The sequence below is a fragment of the Callithrix jacchus genome, chromosome 6 (genome assembly GCF_049354715.1).
Source record: "Callithrix jacchus isolate 240 chromosome 6, calJac240_pri, whole genome shotgun sequence".
Lineage (NCBI taxonomy): Eukaryota > Metazoa > Chordata > Mammalia > Primates > Cebidae > Callithrix > Callithrix jacchus.
The window spans coordinates 52668178-52694185 of NC_133507.1; positions in this window are offsets into that span (position 1 = coordinate 52668178).

The window sequence follows — 26008 nt, forward strand, 5'->3', positions numbered from 1 at the left end:
AAGAACTGAGTTATGATCTGAGAAAAGCCTCCTTTAAAAGATCTCAAGCTTCATTGCTTAAATTAATTCCAAACTTTTTAAAGATATTAAAAGGCAATGCACAATTTGATTCAGATATGTAACATGAAACTGTGTAATTAAACATATATATCCTGAAATTAATTTTACATTCACTTTTATAATACAGTACACTTATGTAGAATAACACATGGCTCTTGATTAAACAGCAGACTGCTGTTCAATCAAACAGCTCAAGATCATAAAACGTGAAAATGCAGCATCAGCACCAAAATATGGTTATGGGATTTTAATATTCACTTCCATACTCTTACCTAGGTAGCATAAAAATGGATATTGCAGAGAGAAAATATTAAGAAACTGTTAAGCATTAAGTAGATCACATTTCTGCTTAAATGCTAGTGGATCATATAGATTTATTGTGAATAAGACAAGAGGAATTTAGAGATTTGTCTTTCAAAGTAAAGTTAATTAGGACCAATATAATTTTGGTATAAAAATTTCAATAATGAAAATAAAAAAACTTTTAAAGGCATTTTGAGTTTATTATTTTCTCTATTTCATGGTTTATTTTCAAAATAAAATCCACTAAACTGTGCATATAGTATGATGGAAATATTTTCTAAATCTCAACTCTTAAATAATACAAATTCTTGTCCAGTTTGAGGAGTAGGGCAAAAGATAAATGAGATTCACAGATGATTCCTTAAATTTTTGTTTTGTTCTTTAATGTGATTTTCTTCCCTTCTACAAACCTTAGCAGTAAAAAAGATAGTAAAATGGGCAATTTGAGTTTCATTTTACTCAACTTCCCATGTCAGAAGACCTTTCAGGTCAGAAACCCGCCCCCACCGCCCCCCCTCAACTCTACTGTTCACCCTCCCTCATGTAAAAGTTATTTTCCCTCAATTTGATAACGCCCAAATAAGGCCGAGCTAAAGCACCAAAGATTTTGAAGTGTAAACATTTTATTGATGTTATATTTTGTTATGTGATAATTCTCCAGAATTCTCTCATATTTCTGCATGTCCTGTGAGCAGTGAGGCACTGACAACTTTTGTTCTGGACTATCTTTCCAAGGATGTTTGTATACAGAACAGCTTTGGAAGACTGATGGCATCTCCCTCCCAAGCATAGGACAGGTTTGTTTATTATTTGCCATAGCAAAGATATTATCTTCCTCCAGGGCAAAGGTAGAGCATGTTGCTTATATCTCATTATGAAGGATTTGGGTAGCCTCTTCTGTGCAATTCTGGGGAGGAAGAACAAAGGGAACCAGAGCTGACATAAAGCTCATGCTATTTGCCATGCTATGAGTCATCAACTATTTTGTCTGCTATGAGTCATCAACTATTTTGTCTCTGACCTAGGAATATCATGTCTTCTACCAGCGTTTATGAAACTATTCCAGGATTGCAAATACAGTAAAATCTTAGACCCTTCATAGTTCTTGGTATAATACACATTTAAAAAATACCCATTTTGTGAAGAGAGGATTGAGTGAAAACAAAAGAAAAATAAAGGAGAAAGGGAAGAAAAAGCACACAAACCAAAATTACACAAGTAGGTGAATTTTTACGAAGTAAACACACTTATACAAACAAAACCAAAGGATCAGAATAGAAGCAGAACCTTGGAACTCCCCTGGTGCTCACTACCAGTCATAACTCCCCTATAGAGTAACTGCTCTCCTGACTTCCAACACCATAGTTTAGTTTTGCCTTTCTTGAACTTCACATGATTAAAATCATAGAGTGTTTAGTTTTTTGTATGGCTTATTTTGCTCAAAATTATGTTTCTGGAATTTATCCGTATTGCCACATATAGTTTTAGCTTCTCCATTCTAATTACTGAATAGTATTCTATTAATATCATGTCACTAGCCACATTTCTAATAAAGTCTTTCTGGAATCCCCTAACTTCTTCTGAATTTCCACCATCCTTAGTTAGGATTTTTCCTGTTCAACTCACCACTTTTTACTTTGTATTTTAGTTATTAAGGTATATTTATTATTTTCTGTACTAGACTAGCCATTCTAACAGGACTTAAGCCTCATAGGAACCTGATAAATATATTCATTCATTCAATTATTCTGCAAACATTCATAGAAAATCATCTATATCTGCAGTGTTAGCCGCCAGTACTGTGCTCATCCACATAGCCAGCACACACACACAAAACAAATAGTAAGTGACTGAGTATTCAATAAACAGGAAGAAAAGTGAAAGAGGCCACAAAAAAATGGCTGACAAAATTTACCAACTAGAGAATGTGTCTTGACTAATGTAGAGTTGACTATATTACATGAGAAAAGTTTTTCATGTTTTTACAAAGTACGAGGTCTTATATGACAAAGTGCCTATTAAAATATTCACATGATTGTCTGATATACATTTTTCAACCTTAGCAAAGGAAATCCTGTGATTCACACATCCCCTCCAAATTTGTTCCTTCACAATTTTTTAATCTCATTAAAATGCACTATATTCCATTCAGTTGTCCAAACCAAAAATATTGGCATCCTCTTCCTTCTTTTTCACATCCACTTCTTCAATACACTTTGTAGAACCCACCTCTAAAGCACATCCCAAATCAGTGCTTTTGCCCATCTCCACTTCTACCAATCTAGTACTCACTGTTTCCCTGCATCTCATCTGTCTCTATCTCCATTCCCCACATGGTAACCACAGTTATCTTGAAATATATGGCAGGTCATGTCATTCTCCTGATGAAAACCCTCCAATAGTGATATAGTTAGGATGTTTATCCCCTCCAAATCTCATGGTGAAATGTGATCCCCAGTGTCGAAGGTGCAGCCTAGTGGGAGGTGTTTGGTCATGGGGGTGGGTCCCTAATGAATGGCTTGATGCCCTCCCTAGGGTAATGAATGAGTTCTCATTCTATTCATTCAGGGGTGCTTAAAGTCTGGCACTTCCCCGCTTTTCTCTTGCTCTCTCTATTGCCATGTGCCTGCTCCCCTTCCACCTTCCATCATGATTAAAGCCCCCTGAGGCCTCACCAGAAACAAGAAAGCACTATGCTTCTTTACAGTCTGCAGAACCATGAGCCAAATAAACATATTTTCTTTCCAAATTACCAAGTCTCAAGAATTCTTTTATAGCAATGCAAAATGGACTGACACAAATAGTATCTCATTGGTCCTAAAACAAAATATAAACCCTCTTCTCTAGAGTTCAAGCCTATTCTAAACTGTGATTCTAGCTAGTCCTCACCTGTGAAATTCTAGTCACCAACCTTTTAGTTGCCAGGCTTGCCTTGCCTAGAGCCTTTGAATATTCTCCTCCCTTAATCTGGAAAGTTTTCCCTCTTATCTTCATATAGCTGATTCCCTCTTTTCACTTAGATCTCAGCTTAAATGTCATCACACCTAAGAATCCCTCCTTGATATTCTAATTCAAGGAAGCCAGTCAGTTACTTTTGTCACATCAGTGTATTTTAATCCACTGCATAGTACTTTCCTTATCTGATATTTTATTTCTTTCTTTTTTGGTATTAACTATAACTTAAAATGTAAAAGGCGAAAAAGATACTTATAACCAAATACTACTTATAATCAAAACTTTCATATTCTCTATTATACTTTTGGTAAATATTTTGCCCGACTTTTAACTTAACTGCTACAGAGATATGAATTCTAATGTTTATTTACTTGAGTGTTTTAGGTTGAATTATGCCCATCCCCTGTCAAAAGAGATGTTGACGTCCTAACCTCAGCGTCTCAGAATGTGACTTTATTTGAAAATAGGGTCATTGCAGATGTAATTAGTTAAGACGAGGTTTTGCGGGTATAGGATGAACATAACTGGTGTCTTTGCAAGACAGCTGTGTGAGGACACAGAGACATAGGAATAAAGTCTTGTGAAGACAGAGGCTTGCAGTGATGCATCTACAAGCTCACCCTGCCAACATCGTGACTTTGGACTTTGGACTTTGGCCGCCGGAACTGTGAGACAATACATTTCTGGTGCTTTTAGCCACCTAGTTTGTACTACTTTGTTATGGCAACCTGAGGAAGTAAGCAGATGTATTTAAAGGGAGTAGATAAAACATACATGTTGATGATTTAGAGTCATTCTATGACAGAGGAGTGGGACACAGCAATGAAATCAAGTTCCCCTACTTTTGCAGTGTCTTTTCCTTTTGCAGGCTTCACTCCAATAATGTGTGTAGTGATACCACAATGAGCCTGAGAGCCAATCTCAAATTTAAAGGTACTTTAGAATGTACCAGGGTATATGAGAAAATCAAATAGCTCGTTTTCCCCAGGACCTTCGTTGTCATCAGTTGAATCAATCATTGAGTTGCATTTACAGCTATTATTCATAGCATGTCTGGTAGCGTTAAGACCTTTCAGATCTTATTATCTTAATTGATGTTGGTAGAATTACATTTACATTGATTTCTAAAAGACAGTGTGTTTGAGAGCGTTGCTTGGGTGGTGTTTATCAAATGGGACTGGCTAGGTAAACATAGACAAAGAGTTAAGAATGCTCCAGAGCTGGTCAGACAACAAAGATAAATCGTATTTAAGAATAATTGGATTTATGTTACCCATAAATCTGAATTGTATCTGTGAAATGCTCCCTCTTATCCAATAGATATATAGATAGGGATAGAGTGAGAATAATACCTATCTCTCAGGATCATTACCTGTTACTAGAGAATAGCTGCTATTTTGTTTCCAAAACTGAAACCCTGAGAAATGCCAGTGTGTGATGACAGTGTCTCCTCTGCTCAACTTGCAGAGGGCATTTGGTAAACATTAAACGATGTTGTTTGGACAGTCTTTGACAATGTGGAAAATCATCTATTGGTATTCAAATTTATATGATTTCATCTTTTTTTTTGGAGACAGAGTCTCGCTCGAGTACAGTGGCACAATCTTGGCTCACTGCAACCTCCGCCTCCTGGGCTCAAGCAATTCTCCTGCCTAAGCCTCCTGAGTAGCTGGGACTATAGGTACATACCACCATGCCCAAGCTAATTTTTGTATTTTTAGTAAAGACGGGGTTTCACCATGTTGACCAGAATGGTCTTGATCTCTTGATCTCATGATCTGCCTGCCTTGGGCTCCCAAAGTGCTGGAATTACAGGTTTGAGCCACTGCACCTGGCTATGATGTCATTTTTACATCAGTCATCTTGACCTGGTCAAAAAATTTTATTTGGTTGGAGATTTGACTGGGCATGACACACAATACACTCTCAGATCCGAGTGCCTTCAATTACACATGGCCAGATAACCTCTCTACAGAAGGCTGAGGGACTAGTGGCTAAGAATCCAGGTGTTGGAGGCAGATATACCTGAGTTTGAATCCTGGCTCTATCCCTTACTAGTCACAGGCTTTTAGAAAATTATTTAAATTCTCTGCACTTCTGATTCTTTACCTGAAAATGGGAGCTATGATGACATGTGTAGAGGTCTTGTGAGGATTAAGAGAGATGAAACATGTAGAGAGGTGAAATGTTAACTTTATCTTAACTTGCTTTATCTGCAAAGACCCTATTTCCAATTAAGGTTACACTTCTAAGAACTGGGAAGAGGACTTCAATATACCATATCTTTTCTTGGGGGAAGGGTCGGTGGTGGAGACACACAATTCAACCCATAACAGGACCTGCCCTCACTAGGTACTCCCTGGGTGAAAAATTAATGAGATTTTCTGTCCTTGCACCAACATCAAAAGCCATGATTTAAAAACTAAGAGCCTTTCATCTCTACTCAAGCACAAACATAAGGGACTGAAGACATTTGGTCAATTTCAGAGGACAGCAAAGCTCATCAAGCTTTAGTACTACAGGAGGCACCTCAGAGACTTCTATGAGTGACCTACCCACTTTACAGATGAGAAAACTGAGAGTAAGAGACATGATTTACCTGAACTCTCAGAGCTCATCAGGTTATAGACAAAAGTAGAACCCACATCTCTTTACTCCCATTTCATTATTCCATAGGTGTTGGTTTAACAAACCTTGTATCTGCCTTATTTGGGAGGCTATTTTAATTCATTTCTTCACCTTAACTTGTCTGTGTAGACATAACCTTGAACATAGTCGCTAAGAAAATATTTCTCAGAGACACCACTATATCCAATAAGCCTGTAAGCATAATAATCAGAACCAGTGGGTAAGGCATTCTAACAATCCCCAAATGTGTTTTTAACACTGTTATTGTTGTTTTAACATTGAATACACTTAGCCAGGAAATCCAAACTTCTTTCTGAAGCATTCCAACTGTTGTGTTTATAGCCGGTTGCCACACAACATTTTCTCCTACTGTGTTTTAGTTGGCAAGAGCTAGAGGACAAGTTTTTGTAGCCAAGTAGCCTCAGATAGGGAATCTTTCCAATCCCCAGAGACCTGGCACAGCCCCAGAATCAATAGTCACAGGAATAAGTGCCAGCACTCATCCCATCCAGGGCTTTAGCCAGCCTTAGAGCAACCCCCTATTTAGACCCTGGAGCTGGATAGGAAGAACCAGCTGAAAAAATAGAGCCCTACAAAGGTTACAGATAAATAAGTAAAAGCTACTTCTTTTCCGTCAGAAAAAAAAGGGGAACCCTGAACAGAATATATTAAATTCTTCATTCACCCTTGCTCCCACCACCAAAACTATTGCAAATGCAGCCATGTTGCCAATCTCCTGAATTAAAAATGAACAATCACATTCAATATTCTACTATTATTACATATTTTTCAGAACACAGAATATGGAATTCTGTCACCATCACAGGGTGTTTTCTATTTTCATTACACAATTTCGAGACCGTGAAGTGAAAATACGCATGATTTAAATGGCAATGTAGAAATCTGGCATCTTTCTCCAAAGGATATATTATTCATTCATTTAGCAAACTTTGAGCATGCCAGCACAATGCTATGCCCTGGGATTCTTAGAAGAATAAATCTGGGTCCCAGACATGCTTACAGATTGTAAAAGAAAACATTGTGTACCACCTATGGTCCTTTGTGACACTTGCTGTTCAAAAGCGGGGCCGGGTATGCTGACTCACATCTGTAATCCCAGCACTTTGGAAGGCCGAGACAGGTGGATCACCTGAGGTCAGGAGTTTGAGACCAGCCTGACCAACATTTTGAAACCCTGTCTCTACTAAAAATACAAAAATTAGCTGAGCATCATGGTGGGCACCTGTAATCCCAGCTACTTGGGAGGCTGAGGCAGGATAATTGCTTGAACCCAGGAGGCAGAGGTTGCAGTGAGCTGAGATCATGCCATTGCACTCTAGCCTAGGTGTCAAGAGTGAAACTCCACCTGAAAAAAAAAATGGCATATGGGAAGCCAGGTGCAGTGGTTTATGCCTGTAATCCCAGCACTCTGGGAAGCTGAGACAGGCACATCAACTGACATCAGGAGTTAGAGACCAGCCTGGCCAACGAGGGCAAAATTCTGTCTCTGCTAAAAAAAAATTACAAAAAAATTATCAGGGTCTGGTGGCACACGCCTATAATCCCAGGTACTTGGGAGGCTGGGGCAGGAGGATCACTTGAGTCCCCAAGGCAGAGGTTGCAGTGGGCTGAGATCGTGCCACTGCATTCCAGCCTGGGTGACAGAGTGAGACTCTCATCTCAAAAAACAAACTAACGAACAAAAGGCATATAGACAGTGTTTTAGGAGCTGAGATGTGAATAATTAAGTCTGCCTTAGAGGGAAACATGGAAGATGGTCAATATGACGGGAAAGGTTTGGTCTAATTGGTGTTTTAGAAAGATGACCATGGTAAGAGTCAGAGTTGGGCTGACAGGACGTAACATACATACTGTTTCCAGCTATCTATTTTACTGGTGAAGAAACTAAGACTCAGAAAATTGAACAATTAGCACATACTCTGGGCCCAGGCCTAGGCCATATTATGTGACTATTTTAATTTTCCTTCAGCTATGTCCTTCTCAGAAGGCAGATGGGGTATGAGCAGTTCTTTGTGACCATTCTACCATATCCTGCTTTGAAGAAGACAGAACTCTGCTCAGCAAACCTCATCTTTCTGCAGATGGACCTGGTACACAGTGGGCTGGAGCACTGCTGGTGATCCTTTGTCCAACATCCTGTCCAGGGAAAAGCAGCCTTTGTTCACTTTTCAGACCAAGCACCAGATTATAGCCTCCAACTAAAGATGAACCGGCGACTGTAGTTGTCCTAGAGGTACTGAGGAAAGAAGGGTAGTGGTGAGAGAGTGAGAGCAGAGGAGAGGCTGGCTTTATTTGGATATTGCTCTCCTGGACTCCAAATGGAAGATAGAACTGAACATCCATGATTAAAAAACGCAATACACACTAAGAAAGTCTAAAGTAATTTACACCAGGCATTAAAGTGTTTTGCATGAGAATATAGCATGATGTAGACAACCCAAGAATTATGTCTTTCATTAAAAGGTTTGCAACTCAGTGTGCTGTGATATAACTATAGCAGTTTTTCTGTCTTGGTGATGGTTTTTTATTTTAAACACTGCCTTACAAATCGAGGGATGCAAATGCATCAGGAACACTCAGCCTCTGGGTTTTAACTTATTGTCACCTCTTACTAATCACTTCCTTTTGTGCTATACCTGCTTGTGCCAAGGTGAAAGGTGAACAGTTATACTGCCAATGCCCCTCAACCCCATGTATCCTGAGCTTAGCTATAAAGTAAACTGTCATTTCTTTCTTCATTATTCAAAGTTAGCATTTGCTAGTTCAAAGCCCATTTGAGATTATGCATCAAGAATGATATACATTAAGTTTGGGATTAAAGGAAAATCAGTTACATGAAAGCAAGGTGTTTTGCCACAAATCTTGTGTGTGCATGTCAAGAAGTATATTCATTGCCTAATTTAAAAAGAAACCAGGACAACCCTCCGAGATATATACCTGTGTCTGGCCAGTCTTTTTATAAGGGTACGTTTTGTTTGAAGTTGGACAGGGAAGTTAGAGGAAAAGCATTTCTCCCTGGCTACTATATGCAGTTTATTGAAAAACAATATAGAGGTGTAATTCTGATTTTAGGCATTCATGAAGAGTAAAATCAAAAGTTGATTCATCTTGAACATGCTTAGACATGGTAAAGAAACTGGGCTTGGAAGTAAGGCTGACATATTTATGTTTGCTACAAGGAGAGATAAGATCAATGTTCAAATTCCCTTCTAACACAATAATTCCATACTTTTATTGATTATTACCTAATTATACTCATGATCTTGCTGGCCTGTTTGGAGGGACCATTTGCTGATTTGGTACAAATCTTGGTAATGCCCAATGTGAATCAAGGGACCTACAACGGGCCACGCACTGAAGTAGGTAATTTTCATGAATCATCCCATTTAATCCTCAAATCAGTTCCAAAATTTACAAACTATGAGTTTCTACTGTGTATCATTCTCTTTGTCATAATTTACCACATAAATTAGACTATGGTTTAAATTAGGTAACTAAGAGCTCAGATCTGATGCAATACTGAATATGAAACTACTATGATTTTATTCTATACGATGGCTAGAATTCTGTGAGCTCATGCATAGGAAACAAAGAAAAATATTAATGGCTGTATTGTTGCTGGACAGGTTTGTAACAGGCACAGAGCATGTCATGTGTAAATCAAATGTATGAATATGAATTTACCGAGATTCTGGTTCTTTGGAGATTGTGGCTCCAGAGACTAAGTGCCTTCTGGTCTCTGTGATGGTCCTAATGCCACCCAGCCTCCTGGCAGTATGTCTACCATTTGGGACCAGCTTGATAAATGTGTGTAGGACTGAACTTAGGCATACTAACCTCTTTTTTCAGGCCTCCCCTAAAGCACCCCTGAACCCCCTCGTTTCCAAACATTATAGTGGGAAGGTCAGAGGAGCAAGGCCTTTCCATATGTTTCTGGCATCCTCTTTGATCAAGGTTTGATAAGCAAGAGTGTTATCTGATGCCTCCAGAGCAGATACTTGCAACCAATTTCTGCTTTTAACTCAAAGTCAGGTCTTGCTAAAGGACTTTTGGGGTCCAGACAAGGGCTGTATAACCTATAGACTTTGAGCAGAAGCTCTCCCCTATAACTCAGAGAAGGTGCCAAAAAGTTCCATGGTTAAAAACTAGTGAAAAAATACCTTGGCCTCATATATAAGCACCCAGCTTTGCCACTTCATCATTTCCATCTGGCTTTGCTTTTGTACAACAGAAACATCAAAGTGGACTTGGCAGGCTCATCCCCAAAATATGCTTTCATTGTCTATATTAGTTCATCTCTATCCAGTCAATAAAGAATATTTTATTGTGGGTAATGTACTTGTTTCATGGAAAGAATTAACTTAACAACTGTACCAAGCTCTGAATAAATCCAGTGGGTTTAATAATCAAGGAGAAACCAAATACTTATTAAGTCCCTTAATTTAGACTGGTTGTTTTATTTAATACAATCCTGTTTCCAGCTATCTGTTTTACTGGTGAAGAAATTGATGCTCAGAAAATTGAGGCTCTTGATAACAGAGTGAATTAGTGGAGCTAGTGACTAAGTTAGGAATTGCACTTCAGTTCTTTTGAGAAGTGAACCTGAGCTTTTTCTACTAGACTTAAAGACCTTTATCAGCTCAACAGACACAGAATCACTGCATCAGAATTCTGCCTATATATCCTGACATGGTGCAAGTTACTCAGGGCCACCCTCTATTCCAAGGAGGACACAGGAAGCACTCCTTCCACAGAACTGATATCCACCTTTGTGTAATGCACACTGCGAAGCGGCCACTAGGTGTACTGGAGGTGTTGTGAAGGACTGGGGGAGGCATCACAGGCCACCTTAGCACCCTGAGGAGCCCAGATGGCTGTTGTCATTCATGTTTCCAACCAAAACAATGTCAGGTGGCCTTTGAGGCTCTGGATGGAGATGACTTTGTCAACCCAACTGAGAGCACTGTGGGCTAAGCAGCATTTCGCAGCAGCACCAGCCAGCAATCAAGGATTCCCATTTTTAATCAATGAATTCTTCCTTAATTACCTAAAAAGTATACAAAATTGTAGATCTAAACCATGGGGCTGGATATGATTTTAAGGTCATCTATCATACATACTACTATCTTTACATGAAGATAAATGTCTATACCATTTAAATGAGCTCACACGTGTTTGTTAAGCAGTCCACTCTCTTATTTGTGGAATGAAGTTAATGGGTGAGATGAAAACTATCAGCATGCTTCTTCATTCTGTTGGCATAAATGTTTAGTCAGCTTGGCTGAGGAGGTGAGTGACTATTTCCCTGGTTGATTTAAAATACCATGAGGTTAATGTATACAAAACTGAACTACTGCACTTGATTGGGGGAAGAGTGCTTAGTTATCACTTTTGTTAATTGTTTTCCATGGAGAATCCATAAGATAGGGCAGCAGGCATCAGTTTGTTTTCAGACATAAAGAAACAAAGCACAGAGAGGTAGAGCATCTATCTCAGAGTACACAGGAGGTGAATTCTAACACAGGTTCCAAGTTTCCAGCCAGAGCAATCTTATTTAAATAACCAACAAAATGCCAGAGGGCAGAGACATCAATATCGTAGCAGGACAAAAGGCATTCTGAGAAATCATGCCTATTCCCAGACAAATTCCTGAAGTTATAGTTTGGAGCAAAACATAAAAATCTGTGCTAAGCAAACCATTTCTTAGTTTTCTCTTTTAATGGCATCTTGATGAAGGTTTTTGCCTGTGAAAAATATTATTTAACTTTGGTAGCTGTAGATATGTGTTTTTTCTTTCATTGTGAACATTCATTAAGCATCTTTCCATATGGCACCTTACTTAACTTCTACTCACAGCTTCCTCACAAGAAATGGAAGAGAAGCACAGGGGATTGAGGGCCTTGGCTGAAGCGCTTGGTCAGCAAGTGGTAGAGCAAGCACTGGGATGGCAGCTTCTAACCTAAGCCTGTGTTCATCCCAGCGCTCTGCCTAGAACCTATTCAGTTCCGCTTCTTAGAGGGCTCTCTACTCACACATTTTGGAAAACACTTTGGAGAACAGCTCTTCACGGAGAACGTGAACACTCAAGCTGGACTCACAGAACTTCCTAGAAGCCTCACTCTGGCCCAAGATTGAGCCACAGTGAAATGATCACTTCTGCATTGGATGACCTCACTGATCAATTTTCTTTCCATTCCCTCATCTGGTGCATGCTTCTCCTACCTCCAGGGTCATTTGAACCCCATAACTGAACCCACCAACAGATTTTAGCACCCTGGAATCTCTGTTATGGCCTGCTGACTTTTACGATTCATATATTTTCTAACTTTATCCAACTTTATCCATCCTCAAAACCTTCCCTCCTTGGGACCTTGTTTTCTAAAGATAAATAAGTAGTGAATCTTATTATCCAAGCCTCACTGACAGTGGCATTGCAGAAATTCCCTATCCGCAGGCATGACTATTATAGTGGGAGTTTCAGACACATCGATAGATGAATAGAGAAATCTTCGAGGAGGACTGAGGATCTTATACCCCAGCAACCACTCTGTCTTCCTGGATGGAATGTGGCTTGCCCTAGACCAACTACAAATGCGTGTCATGTTTTTATGTCAGATTCATCAAATGTTAGATCAGAAAGTCATTTGGATGATACATTTCTGGTTATAAATAACAAAAACTGACTCAAGCTAGGTTAAGGGGAAAAAATAATCTAAATATATAGAAGTGAGAAATCAAGGAGAACCCAAGGGAAATCTGAACAAGCAGGTCTCAAGAATATGATGATGAACAGGGGTCACTCTGAGACACATGAGTAAGATTCCAAAAAGCTTTCTCTTGTTAATGTGACTTGGTTCCTGTCTTACTCTGTCTGAGCTGCTGTAGCAAAATGACTTAGACTGGGTAATTTATAAATAACAGAAATTTATCTCTTGCAGTTTTAGAGGCTGGGAAGACTAAGATCAAGATGCCAACAGATATGATGTCCAGTGAGGGCCTATTCCTCATAGATGGCATCTTCTTGCTGTGACCTTAGATGGTGGAAGGGACAAGCAGGCTCCCTCAAGCCTCTTTTATAAGGGCACTAATTCCATTCATGAAGGTGGAGACCTCATGGCCTAATCACCTCCTAAAGGCTCCATCTCTTAATACTATTGCCTTGGGGATTTAGATTTGAGCAGTGAATTTTGGGGGGACACTTACATACCCAGACATCATGATTGATTCTGACCAAAGTTTTGAGAGAAAGAGCCAGACTAAGTTAGGTGGCAACTTTGATTGAGTCAACTCTAGCCTGTGGATCATGATGTTCAAACACAGGATCATGATGTTCAAACACAGTGTGGGGAATAGGAGGGGAGAGTATTCAGAGAAGAATGTCTGTTATGTGAGGCCATAGTGACTACCTAAGAGTTAACACTCCTCATTTTACAGAAGAGGAACCAGGGGCCCAGAAGAGTAAAGTGATTGCTTCAAGGTCAAACAGCTGCTAGTAGAAAAGCTGGACTAAAATACAGCCCCTTTCTGGTTCCCGAGACAGAGGTCTTTGATCTGTCCTTATGTTCCTAATCCTTGCATGTTTTATTACCTCAGCTACCTTTCCTCTCACCTGCCATCCCCACTGCAGACACAGTAGTCTTCAAAAAGCCCAAATCTGACCATGACACTGCTCTGCAAATTAGCCATCTGCCACTTCTAGTCCAGATTCCTTAGCACTGTAGGCAAAGCCCTTTTAACCCTGACTCATAGAGTGTAGGAGTCTGCTAGAGCTGCCATGACAAAATACCCCCAGAATGGGTGACTTCTGTGACAGAAATGTATTTCTCACAGTTCTGGAGGCTAAGAAGCCCAAGAGCAAGGTGCCAGGAAGATAGGTTTCATGCTAAGACATCTCTCCTCTTGACTTGTAGGTGGCTACCATCGTGTTGTGTACTCACTGGCCTCTTCTCTCACCAGACATCTCTGGTGTCCCTTTCTCTTCTTACTACAAACAGTAGTCTTATTGGATGAGGACCCTACTCTTACGATCTCATTTAATCTTAATTACATCCTTAATGACCCTGTCTCCAAATATAGTCACCCTAGGTATTGGGGGTTCAACATGTGAATTGGTGAGGTGAGGGGATGCGATTTAGTCTACAACATAGAGCTTTTCCCATTCTTCAATACAGCCTCTCTCTTCCCTGTTCCCTTTATACTTGGCTACTCAGCCAAGCTCACCCCAACCCCATAAGTTGTGCTCTTTTAAGTTCCCTCTGCTTGTGCTTCAAGTCTCAGCTCAATGACTGTTATGCCATGGAACCTCACGGGTGGTCACGCTCCGGTCAGATGTTCTCCATGTGCTCCTTTAGCATTGCCATGCATGTGTGTCACATGTGTGCCCTGTGCAGGGATCACGTGTGTACATTACTGCATCTGCCACATTCTATTTCAATTAATTTATTTATGCATTTGTTTCTCCAATTAGAATGTGAACTCCTGGAAGGCAGAAACTTTCTCATTGGCTTTAATCTTCTCTCTCTATTGCCTACCCAGCTTTTGACACATGGCAGGTATTCAGTACGTGCTGATTGAATAGACAGGAAGCATATTATAGAACGGAAAGACTGGTTACCATATCTTTTGTCTCTATTTCATCACCATTTATTTCAGGGAAAATTTTTCATGAACAATGGAGATATATGAGTATCAGAAATTGAAGGGTAAAGAGTAGAATTTAGACTACTTTTCTAAAGGGATAAGGAAAGCAGAACTTTGCTTACTAACAACAATGGGGACACTCACCTTGGATTACAAGATTTTTTCACAGTGGATCCCTGATGCACAAACAAGGGATGGATTCATCATATTCTTTCATGTTGTGTTCTAATATTGCTACTGGGCTATGCAGCAACTGCAGTGGGAGGCCCCATGGAACACACCAGTAGACAGATGCTAAACAAACGTGACAAAATACAAGAGCAGCACACCATAAGACTCATTTTTCCATTCATTTTGACAAGGGGAATGTAGTTTTAATTACTAATGATAATATATATTGCCTCTAGTAAATGTCTAGTGGTGAATTTTATAAGCCTTTCATCTTTTGGATACCTTTTAGTATTCCTGAATTTGTTCATTAAATCTCTGTTGCACAATCCTACATGTTCTGCACATATACCCCAGAACCTAAAGCGCAATAAAATATATATATATATACATATATACACATATATATACACATATATACACACATATATATACACATATATATATACACACACACACACACCTTTGTTCAAGCCAGAAGAAAATGAGCAAGTTTGTGACGTAACAAGGAGACATACATAAGCTCCTATTGTAACAATTATATATGGTACTTTGAAAATTAGAGAACAAAATACAGTGGGCTTTTAAAATATTTTTATTTAATTGGAATACTATAATTTCAAAATTAATAAATTGAATGAAGGCCATATTCAATTCTGTCTCAAAATGATTGAATAATTGATTAGATCCTAGTTTCATTTTCAAGGTCAAGGAAGTATGTAAATTGTGCTTTTTGGACAAGCTAGAAGAAATAGACAATTGCTTAATTTTAGTTGTGTTTACAGTTTGTGTACTCAATGCTGCTATTGATGTATGTTTGTTATCATAACAAATCATGCACAATTATCAATAAGAATTCAAAGAATGCAGCTAAGGTGTGAAATTATACAAATCATTCCACTGCAAAGAAAAGGCCCTAGAGGTGAACAGTATATTGAATTTTTCAAAGGAAAATTATGCGTTTGTGAGTGTGCGTCATTTGACGAAATGATTGTCATGGGAAATTAAGTCCCACCTTGAAAGAAATGAGTAAAAATGAGAAATGGTATGAGAAAAATCACCATAAATTCTCTCTTTATAAAGGAATTTTGCTTTTTGACAAATGAAATTTTCTCTAAGCTTCTAATCATACATGTCAACTACAGATATATGTTCATATATGGATGATATAAATACACACTTTTGCTACATTATGTTCTTTTAGCTTAATTCAGATTTATTTCAAAGGAAAATAAAGAAGTCAGGCATCATCTAATGCAGTATTTTTCAAAGCATTGTCCATGGACTGCCTATATCAGAATCCTGGCATGCTGGTTGAAAATAAAGCTTTCTGGGTTCTAACCAAGACCTGAAGCAAAATCTCAGAGGTAAACCGTCTGATGAAGCAAGTTAGGAAAACACTTGTCTGACTACTTCAGGCAAGACATATTTCCAAACCATCCAGTTGGTGTTAATGCATCAGGGCAGCAAAGCAGAGTGAAGACATTTTCTGTGCATTTGTTGATGGTGGGAAAGCTTTAGTGCTTTAGAGAAAAGCTTCAATTACAGAATAGTTTTCAAAGAAATAGTGTTAATTATTTTTAATTGCAGCATATATTAGAAATGAAGACATAAATGAGTGCTAATAGATTACAAAAGGACCATTTAATATGTAGGCATCTCCTACATATTAATGCCTCCTAAACATAAAGCTCTTCTAACATGCAAGACTTGGTTGCTGGACACAGTGGTGAAAGCGTCATGAAGAAATTCATAATTTCTGAATCTTTGAAAATGTTATACTGCTTTTAGACTACATTCTCTGTACTCGAGAGGAAGCCTCAGGAATTGGAAAATACAAAATAATTTCAAGCTTTTTACTAAATAAGCATTACATTGAAATTGTCTGAGTTACAGGAAGAGTTCAAATTAATGGAGTATGAGTTAACAATGTTTAATTGAAAGAGTTTCATAGAGCATTTTGATCATGGATGCATGAGACATCTTGGTAACAAGTAACAAAAATGATAAAACCCATCATTTCACCTCTGGTAGACTGACAAGGAATACGAATGTCCATTTCAACATAAATATAAATTTAATATGATATGCTTTACTCTAACATTCTTCAGTGCTGAAATTGACTTCCTGGATTTTAAGATTTTTAAGTAATGTACTTGACCTCTCAAAATTGATCCTGGATCACTAAAAGGGACTCAGATCTGTCCCTGGCGAAACCTTGGCAAAGCTGTGAAATGGGTAAAATTTGCCTTCTTGCCACTATGAATCTGCACCTTCTTCTGTTGTGGCCTCTGCTTTTGGGACGGGTCATATGCAGGGCAGGACTATGCTGAAGGGCACATTACTTGCAATCAGAAAGGTTTTGTTTGAACCATGGCCTTGCCACTTACTAGTCATGTGGCCTTGAGAAATGCACAAAACCTCTATAGGCCTCACTTTCTTTTTCTATGTTACCTGCCATTCTGGACTACATGGAATGGAGAGTGTTTCATATGTAACAGAGCACTTGGTGTAGGTATACAGTGAGCATCCACTTGTGGCTCTGTTTGTCTTCCATTCCTACACTCATTCCCCAGAATTCTCTAAGCAAGCCTAGCTTTAAAAGATCCCTACTGCTGCATGCTAACTGGACTTTACCAAGACTTCATGCAGAGCTTCTCTAGCTACCTTATCTGCAGTTAAGTTGTCAGGATTGAAAATTGGGTGCATGTATTCTGCTTTCCATAATATTTGCATTTAAAGGCAGCATTAGACAGGACTCATTTGACTGCAAGTGGCAACAACCTATCTTTAGTTCCTTGAGCTCCCTAAGGAAAGGAAGGTTTATTGACTCCTATCATCAAGGTGGGCAGGGAAATAGCTGGGTACAACTGTATCTTATCTCAACCCCTCTTCCCATTGGTTTCCCATTCCCACATTGCCTATAGACTTCTTCACTGTGTAAAAGACATGGCCACGGGGTCTTCTATCCTCATTGAGGCTCATATCTTCATTATTAAAGAGGAAAGTATTCTCAACTCTCAGTTCCAAATACAAGTTTTGCAAAAGGACTTGAAGGAATCTAGTTGGGTTTCATGTCTACCCTTAAACCAGTTTGGAGGCCACAGTCCAATGAGGGTGTGATCCCTCTGACCTGGATGAAATAGTACAATCAGGGGCAAGAGGAGTGGTTCCCTAGAGAACAAATGCAGGGTAGCACAGATGCAGCTGTGGGGAGAAATTTTTTAAGCTAAGCAGCCAGTTTCTTTCTCTTTTCCGGGACGCTATGCTTAAGGTAAAGGAATGAATTGCTCATGACAATTTCAAATAGCAGCTACTGGCCTCTGGAAAATTGAGATAATTTGTGACACTGAGACCTAAAGCCCTCCAAATAAATGCTGCATTGCAACAGGACTTTTTTTTTTTTTTTTTTGGTCCCTAAACTGTCACTTAAAGAAGTATAAACCTGAGATTTTACAGAGAGTAAAAGCTGCCTGATTCACCTTTGGAATGTACAGACTTGAATGGCTGTTAGCTATATATTTTTAAAGGATTGGTGAGCTATCTGTGCCTGAGCATGAGTTCCTAAATGCCTGATGTACTACCATGGTTTTCAAAGTGGGACTCCTTGGTCAGCATTCCTGGGAACTTGTTAGAAATACAAATGCTTGGCCCTGCCCCAGACTTACTGAATCAAAAACATTAGGGACGGACCCCAGGCTTGTATATTAACACGCCCTCCAGGTGAATAGGATGCACCGGTGCTAAAGTTTGGGAACCACTGGGGTAGGGTAAGCTATGGTAGTGGGTCCAGATTCCCCACCCAGGACTGTGGTACTCATTCCTCCAGGCTCTAGGAGTGTTAGCAGCTGCCAGCTGTCAGCTGAGTTCCTCTCCCAGCATTGCCTTCAGCTGAAGAGAGCTACCTCATCCAAGGCCATGTCTCCTCTCTGGGGTAGCATATCGAGATTGGTCTATGGAGATAAGAACAGGGATCCAAAGGTTTGAGCCTCTTTCCTTAATGTAGGACAACTCTGAAGGGCCATCCAGGGATCGACTGAAGCCTTTGTTTGTGACTGCATGACAGTTCAACTCCCTCCTCTGTCCAGTCCTGCTGCCCTTGCTCCTTCACAGGTATTGCTCCAAGGGCACACCCCAACTCACGTCCTAAGGAAAATCACCATCTCTCAGTCTGCTTCCTGGCGAACCAACCTGGTCCTTCTTGGTAAGAGTTAGGACTGCGCACTTTGCTCCAGAAAAGCGAGGGCCCTATAGTCACTGCTCTGGAATGGCCCAAGGCAATAGGACACTACCACCTCCCTGCTGTTTCTGTTCCCCTCTTTGAGGCCCACTGATAAAACTTCAGTTTCCAGAGGACCCTATTGGGAATACTTTGTCCACACCCCTCCACTGGCAAATTCTGGGCTAATCCCTGCTTTAGACTGGTGGGAAATGGTAAACTATGACCATTAACTCCCCTCTTAGGACTTTCCCTTTCTTCCCCACTAGGTTTTCAGAAAATATGAAGCATCAAAAGGCTTTATGAGATTTTTCTCACTTACCATGTTATAGCCCTGTGTAAAGGCAAACTCATTTAGAGGAGAACATTTTTTTTTCTCTCTCTTTTTCTTATATTTTAAAATACTGTATGTTAAATTCAAAGACTGGACATGATGTTTACAACATGTTCCTAAAATTAAAGAACAGGTTGCAGAAACATTTGTATACCAGAACTCTATATTTGAAAGAAGCATATGTTATACAATGCATTAAATATTAAGTACATAGTGTGCAAAGTATTATGTGTTGTAAAGTCATTTAAGATGTTAATAAAATTTCTGTGGAGATTAAAATCATAGGCTACTTTTGTATATTTTCTGTTTCCTAATGATTATTAAAAATCAGGCTGGGCGCAGTGGCTCACGCCTATAATCCCAGCAGTTTGGGAGGCTGAGGCGGGTGGATCACGAGGTCAAAAGATCGAGACCATCCTGGTAAACATGGTGAAACATGGTCAAGAGATCGAGACCATCTCTGGTAAACATGGTCTCAGTCTCTACTAAAAACACAAAAATTAGCTGGGCATGGTGGCACACACCTGTAGTCCCAGCTACTCGGGAGGCTGAGGCAGGAGAATTGCTTGAACCCAGGAGGTGGAGGGTGCAGTGAGCCAAGATTGTGCCATTGCACTCCAGCCTGGGTAACAAGAGTGAAACTTCATCTCAAAGAAAAAAAATATCAATCAGAGCTTTTTTCCTGAGGGTATGTGCTCAGGGTGAACATGTGTCCTCTTTTGCTGCCCAGAGCAGCCCTCACTTACTCCTGCTGTGCTGACATTATTATTAACACCATTCCCTTTCACACTCAAAAGTGTCCCACATTGGATGGTAAACTTTATGCTCATCCTACTTATGCAACCCAAACTACTAGCAAATAGTGTGCTCTGCTCACCTGTTTGTAGGAAAATCACATGCAAGAATCTCAAAAAGAGATAGTACCTTGCAAATACTTTTACCTGCCTGCTCTCGCATACTCCCCTTCTCATCCACGCAATGAAGCTAACAATTTTTTACTCAGAGGCAGTATACTGTTATTCCACACCAGGGTTTCGAGAGGCGCTGTCCAGCAGATGGACACTGGTGCCAGTCAAGTGAGAGCTTCTATTTAGGGTCCAGGCACTTATCTTCCCCTTTGTGCCAATGACAGACTGCAGAGGCCATTCGAAGGGTCCAGTTCTCTCTCATTCAATTTAGCCAAAGTTAAATTATTTCTGCCTGAGGGAAGACACAACACTTCTAAGGCCTTTCAGCAAAGCGACTTAGATTGGCATGAGGTGGGGGCTACATTCCGACTGTGGTTCTGCTCTCAAGAAACAAGTGGCTTATGCCAACCAAAAATATCCCAATCTCACTGAAACAGTGAGGGGAAACTTAACATATTCTTTATATTTGCTTCAGCTAATCACCAAGTAAACAAATAAAATAAGTAGCTTATAAACACTAATTTCATCTAGTCCTCACAATAGCCCTACTAGATGCTATTGAATGTAATTACTCAGCATTTTCATCTTTATAATAATATTAACAATAGCTCCCCCTTCTTAGTGTTGACCATGTACCAGGCACTGTGTAAGAGACTTATAGTCATCTTTCACCTCACTACACTAGTCAAATACAGGTTTATTCATTGTTTCTTATCTCCCATGGCCACTATAAGCTTCATAAGGACAGACTATCTTGTTCACAATTGTATGCTTGCATTCATAATTATGTTTGGCACAGAGAAGTTTCTCAGTAAATGCTTGTTGAATGACTAAATCAATTACTGAATGAATGAGTAAGCCCACAAGAAAGGTGTTCTTATCTGCATTTTGCAGATAAGAAAACCAAGTCTTATAAAGAGTAAGGAATTCACAAAGATTTCATAGATCGCAAACTGGGGACTGTCAGGTTCCAAAGTCTTGAACATGATGACACCCCTCCCCCACTTCCCTGATGAGAAAACCATGGCTCAGGGAGTTAAATAACCTGCTCAGTACCTGCTAAGTATTATGTTGTTAGAACTCAGATCCAAAAACCCTGATTCTAACCAACACTATTTTCTCTTCATCATATTGATAGATGGCAGGGTCATTCACCATGTGCCTGGCATGTACAACCATGCACATTATCATTCAATGGGAGACAAAGGTAGGTGGTTCCCCCAAGCAAAACACAAGTCCTCCGGTAGGAGGGTGTCATCATTCCCTGACTTAATCCTGGGCATTAGTGTTTAGCCAACTGTCTTAGGTCATTCTTGCAGTGCTATAAAAAATACCTCAGCCTGGATAATTTACAAAGAAAAAAGGTTTAATTGGCTTATAGTTCTGTACAAGCATGACACCTGCAACTGCTTAGCTTCTGGGGAGGCCTCAGGGAGCTTTCACTCACAGCAAAATGTGAAGCAGAAGCAGGCATGTCACAGGGTGAAAGCAGGAGCAAGAGTGCAGTGGGGAGGGACCATACTGAAACAACACGATCCCATGAGAAATTACTCACAGTCATGAGGACAGCCCCAAGAGGATAGCACTAAAACATTCATAAGAAATCCACCCCCATGATCCAATCACCTCCTACCATGCCCCACCTCCAACATTGAGGATTACCTTTTAACATGAGATTTGGGGGGACAAATATCCAACTACAGCACTCAGAGTTTGAATAAAATAGGGACCATAATGTATTATCTAGGCTGGGATAAAGCTTACTGCTCTCTAGCAAACCATAAAATTTCAGTGGTTTATCACAAAATATTTTACTCTCTAATCATGTAACAGTAAAAGGTAGGTGTCATGGTGAGTGGCCAGCTTTCTTCCAGGTGGAAACTAAGATATCTAGTCTCCTTCCACACTGTGGTCTCCTGGCATCCTTAAGAGTCCTCTGTTGACAGTGCAGAAGGGGAAAGAGAGGACGTGAAGAAAGCTTCTTAAATACCTTGGTCAAGGCTAGATACACCTTACTGCCCATAGACCAACGGTAAGAAGTAGTCCGTGACTCTACCAAGATGTATGTGGGACTGGGAAATACAATCACTGGGGCATCCACTTCACAGAGTTCTATAGGAGACGCACAAATTTTTGGTGGGCAGCCATCATCACAGTCATTATGAGAACAGACTGGGCCAGAAAAAGGTGGGAGATAGGAATCTGGGCTGCCACCCAGAGAAGAATGCATTTGAAAAGGAAGCAGTAGGGAGAGGGCAGCAAATGCCAACTTTGGCAACCTGTGGGAGTTTTGTAGACTTTTCCTCTTCAGAGGTAATGGAGGTGGAGCAAATCTGTCTTTGCTGCCCATTTGGTGCACACTTGGAGAAAAGCATGGAACCTCTCATCCTAATTAACATCAAGCCACCACAGTCAGCAGTACTACCCAACAGGTTTCTAATTTCCATTCATGCCCATCTCTGCTTTCTCTGAGTTGTAAATTATGAATCTTGCAAAATTGGACAATATCATAAAAGCTACAAGATGTATCGAGTGCCATAGCTTTCAGTTACCTTAGTTCATTAAACAGAAAAATAAGTGCACTTTTTTCTTTAAGGGAAAAGAGTATCAGGTAATGTCACATAATATTTCCAAATAGAATTTGTCTTTGTCAGCCAAGTAGTGAATAACAAGGAAACACTGAATACTCTTTTTAAGAAATGATTTGAAATTAATTTCAATCCCTTCTGATGGTTCAGTAATAAAAGAAATATAGACTTCAGGATGTTTCTTAATGTAGATTGCTATAGCAATTTAAAAACAACAAATAATAATAAAGCAACGATTCTATCATGCTGCCAGTGTGCTTGGCAGTGAATAGTATATTTTTAAAAATAAGTTTGCACCACAATATATGCCAATGGCTAGACTCTAGGTATTGCTTTCAGATTAGAGTCATAGGATCATATTCATGTGTTTTAGAAAGTATTTACTGTGACAGAGATAAGAATATTACAAATAAAATTATTCACAGCCTTTCTCCCTCTCCTGCCTTCTAAAGAGGATCATTTTGTGTGAGGAGTAATGGATGGGGTGGAATAATAGGAAGAGACAGAGTTGGAGAAACTCAGAGACTTACTGGACCTACACACAAGTGGACACAAAGCTGCCTGGGAAAAGTCCAAAGGTCTGAGAGGTGGGAAGAAGGAGAGACGATCTTGGCCAGAGAGGGAAGAATTGAGAACTTTCTGGAAGCTTAAAGGAGTAGCTACTATGAGGAGGGGACTGTGGGAAGAGATTTCTAGTGAAGAGAAACATTCAGAAGTCTCACTGTGTGCTATGCACAGTCAGCCACCATGGCTGTCACTGTTGGAGAGGACCTCTCCTGAACTCTCTGAGCCCTCTTGAACAGCAGGCCTTTGCTGCTGGGAGTGGTGCTGAGAGAGTCATAGTAACAGCCAATGCCTACTTAAGCTAACTTCCTATGTGCCAAATAGCAAGCAAAGCTCATGACCTACATGAACTCTTTTAATCCTTACAACTCCGTGAAACAGCATTAGAATTAACTCTCTTTTATAGATGGGAGAACTGAGGCACACAGGGCTACACAACTTTCTCAGGATACACCAGCTTGTAAGTAGCATTAAGTAGCTACTTGTATGTAGCATAGCGGAGATTTGGACCCCAGCAGTCTGGCTCCAGGGTCTATGTGCTGAATCATGATGCTTAACCACCTCTCAGGCTGTTGAAAAGTCAAGCTAGTCAACATGTATGTCTTATGGCATATGGGAAATTGAAGATCTGGACTAAACTCTAAGCCAACGTGCACCCTTTCACATAGTATTTCCTTAAAGGACATAGTATGTAATAGGAGTTGCCAAAATATCAAGTTGTTCATGTGCTCACAATATTAACAGCTCATTATTTGATCAACTTTAGGAATAAAGCTTAGGAAATTAAGAAATAAGATATCACTCTTTTCCCAGATCTCATTAGTCTCTGTCCTATTTTCTCTAAGTATACACATTTGGTAATAACTGAATAATATTGTGAATAATCCCTGCAACATCAGACTGTCTCTTCCCTTTAAGGGCTTCATTTTCATAGATGGTCTGGCAAAGTTCTTGAAGTTAAAATCACAGACAGACTCTTGTGCCAAATCTGGAAACTGATAATTCTGAAATTGATTCTAGAATCAAGCCATTCTCTCATACTTCATAACGGAGTCATATGAAGAACGCTGACCTTTATTTGAGATTAAAGATAAACAATAAGATGGGTACTTGTAGAGCGAAATGAAGTTACTCCATTCAAGACAGATCCAGGTACTGGATTAATTTCCTAAGCTTTATTTCCTAAAGTTGATCAAATAATGAGCTGTTAATATTGTGAGCACATGAACAACTTGATGTTAACTTGATTACTTGGGAAATGCTGATCTTATGGATGATGAACTCTAGGAGGATAAGTTGTCTTTAGTATCAGAGTAATCATTTGCTCTATTCAAGGCTGAGTACATGACGATAGAGTGGCCTGTGTGCCTTGAATCTACTTTTTTTCCATGTCATGTATTATCACCAAGAAGTAAAGTACAGTTTTTTAGCTAGCTAAATTCCACAAGTGACCATGACCTCCAGGATGTTTTTTCATGGACTTAGATGGGAATGAGGACTATACTCTTGTCCAGAAGTGAGAAGAGGACAGAATCCTGCCTTTCATAGGTTGAGAAACAGCAATGCCTTGTCCTGCACAAGTAGATTGGAAACTGAGTTTCATCAAGGGCGATCCATTAGGTTAACTTCTTAGGAGTAAATGTTGCAGACAAAACCACTATGAGTGAATTTATCAGTGAGATGCTGGCTTAAGGACTGATCTTTAGCAATGAGAGCAAAGAGGCCTGGATGACCAATAGCAGCAAACTAACATAACTGCAACTGGTTCAGTTTCTCTGGAGTCAGTGCTGCTGCCTCTATCTTAAGATAAATTGCATCAGTCATGTAGGTTATAGAAACCCTATCAGTATCAAAGAAAAGACATTATATTTTGACATTGTCAATTTCTGAAACTGTCACACAGCTACAGGGAAAGGCTCAGTTAATTCCAGTTTCTAAATGCTACAAAGCAGAAAACCAAGACGATAAATCCAAAATGCTGCAAATATTCAAACTTGAAATATATCAGTTTTACAGATTTGGGGCCAAAATTTACAGTACACTTTTTTTCTGAAGGAGGTTCACCAAAACCTCCTTCATTAAAAAGAAGTTAAAAAGTTTAGAGTTGGAAAGTTTGTCATACTTGTCAAAAAGAAAGGCAGACTCTGGTCTTTTTTTTTTAAAAAAAAAAATGGTAGGAGTACAACTATAATAACAACAGGTAATTTTTCATTATTTGAGCTTAGTCTGTCCTACTGAGGCTTTAACTTCATTTTCTGTTCTTCATTTTCTAATACAATTAGTATCTTATGTTCAAATTAGTATCTTATGTTCAAAAAGCCAGAAATAAATGTAACATTTTGAGATGAATGAGTTATTTAAGCCTCCTGAATAGTAAGTCAGGAAGAGCCTTGGAAACACCGCTCTGGGTATCTTTGGCTATTTTTATAAGGAGTGTTGCACATCTGCCTGTCCACATGGAGCTGCAGGTCTCACCTCTGGGCTCTCCTCACAGCGGCCTCATGCAGCTTCATTTATCTTAGGAGGGGAAGTGGTGGAGTGGAGTCTGCCTGATTCTGGACCTGCAATTCCAAGGTGGACAGAGTCCAAGATTGTCGTTCAGTCCATTAAGCAATCCCTT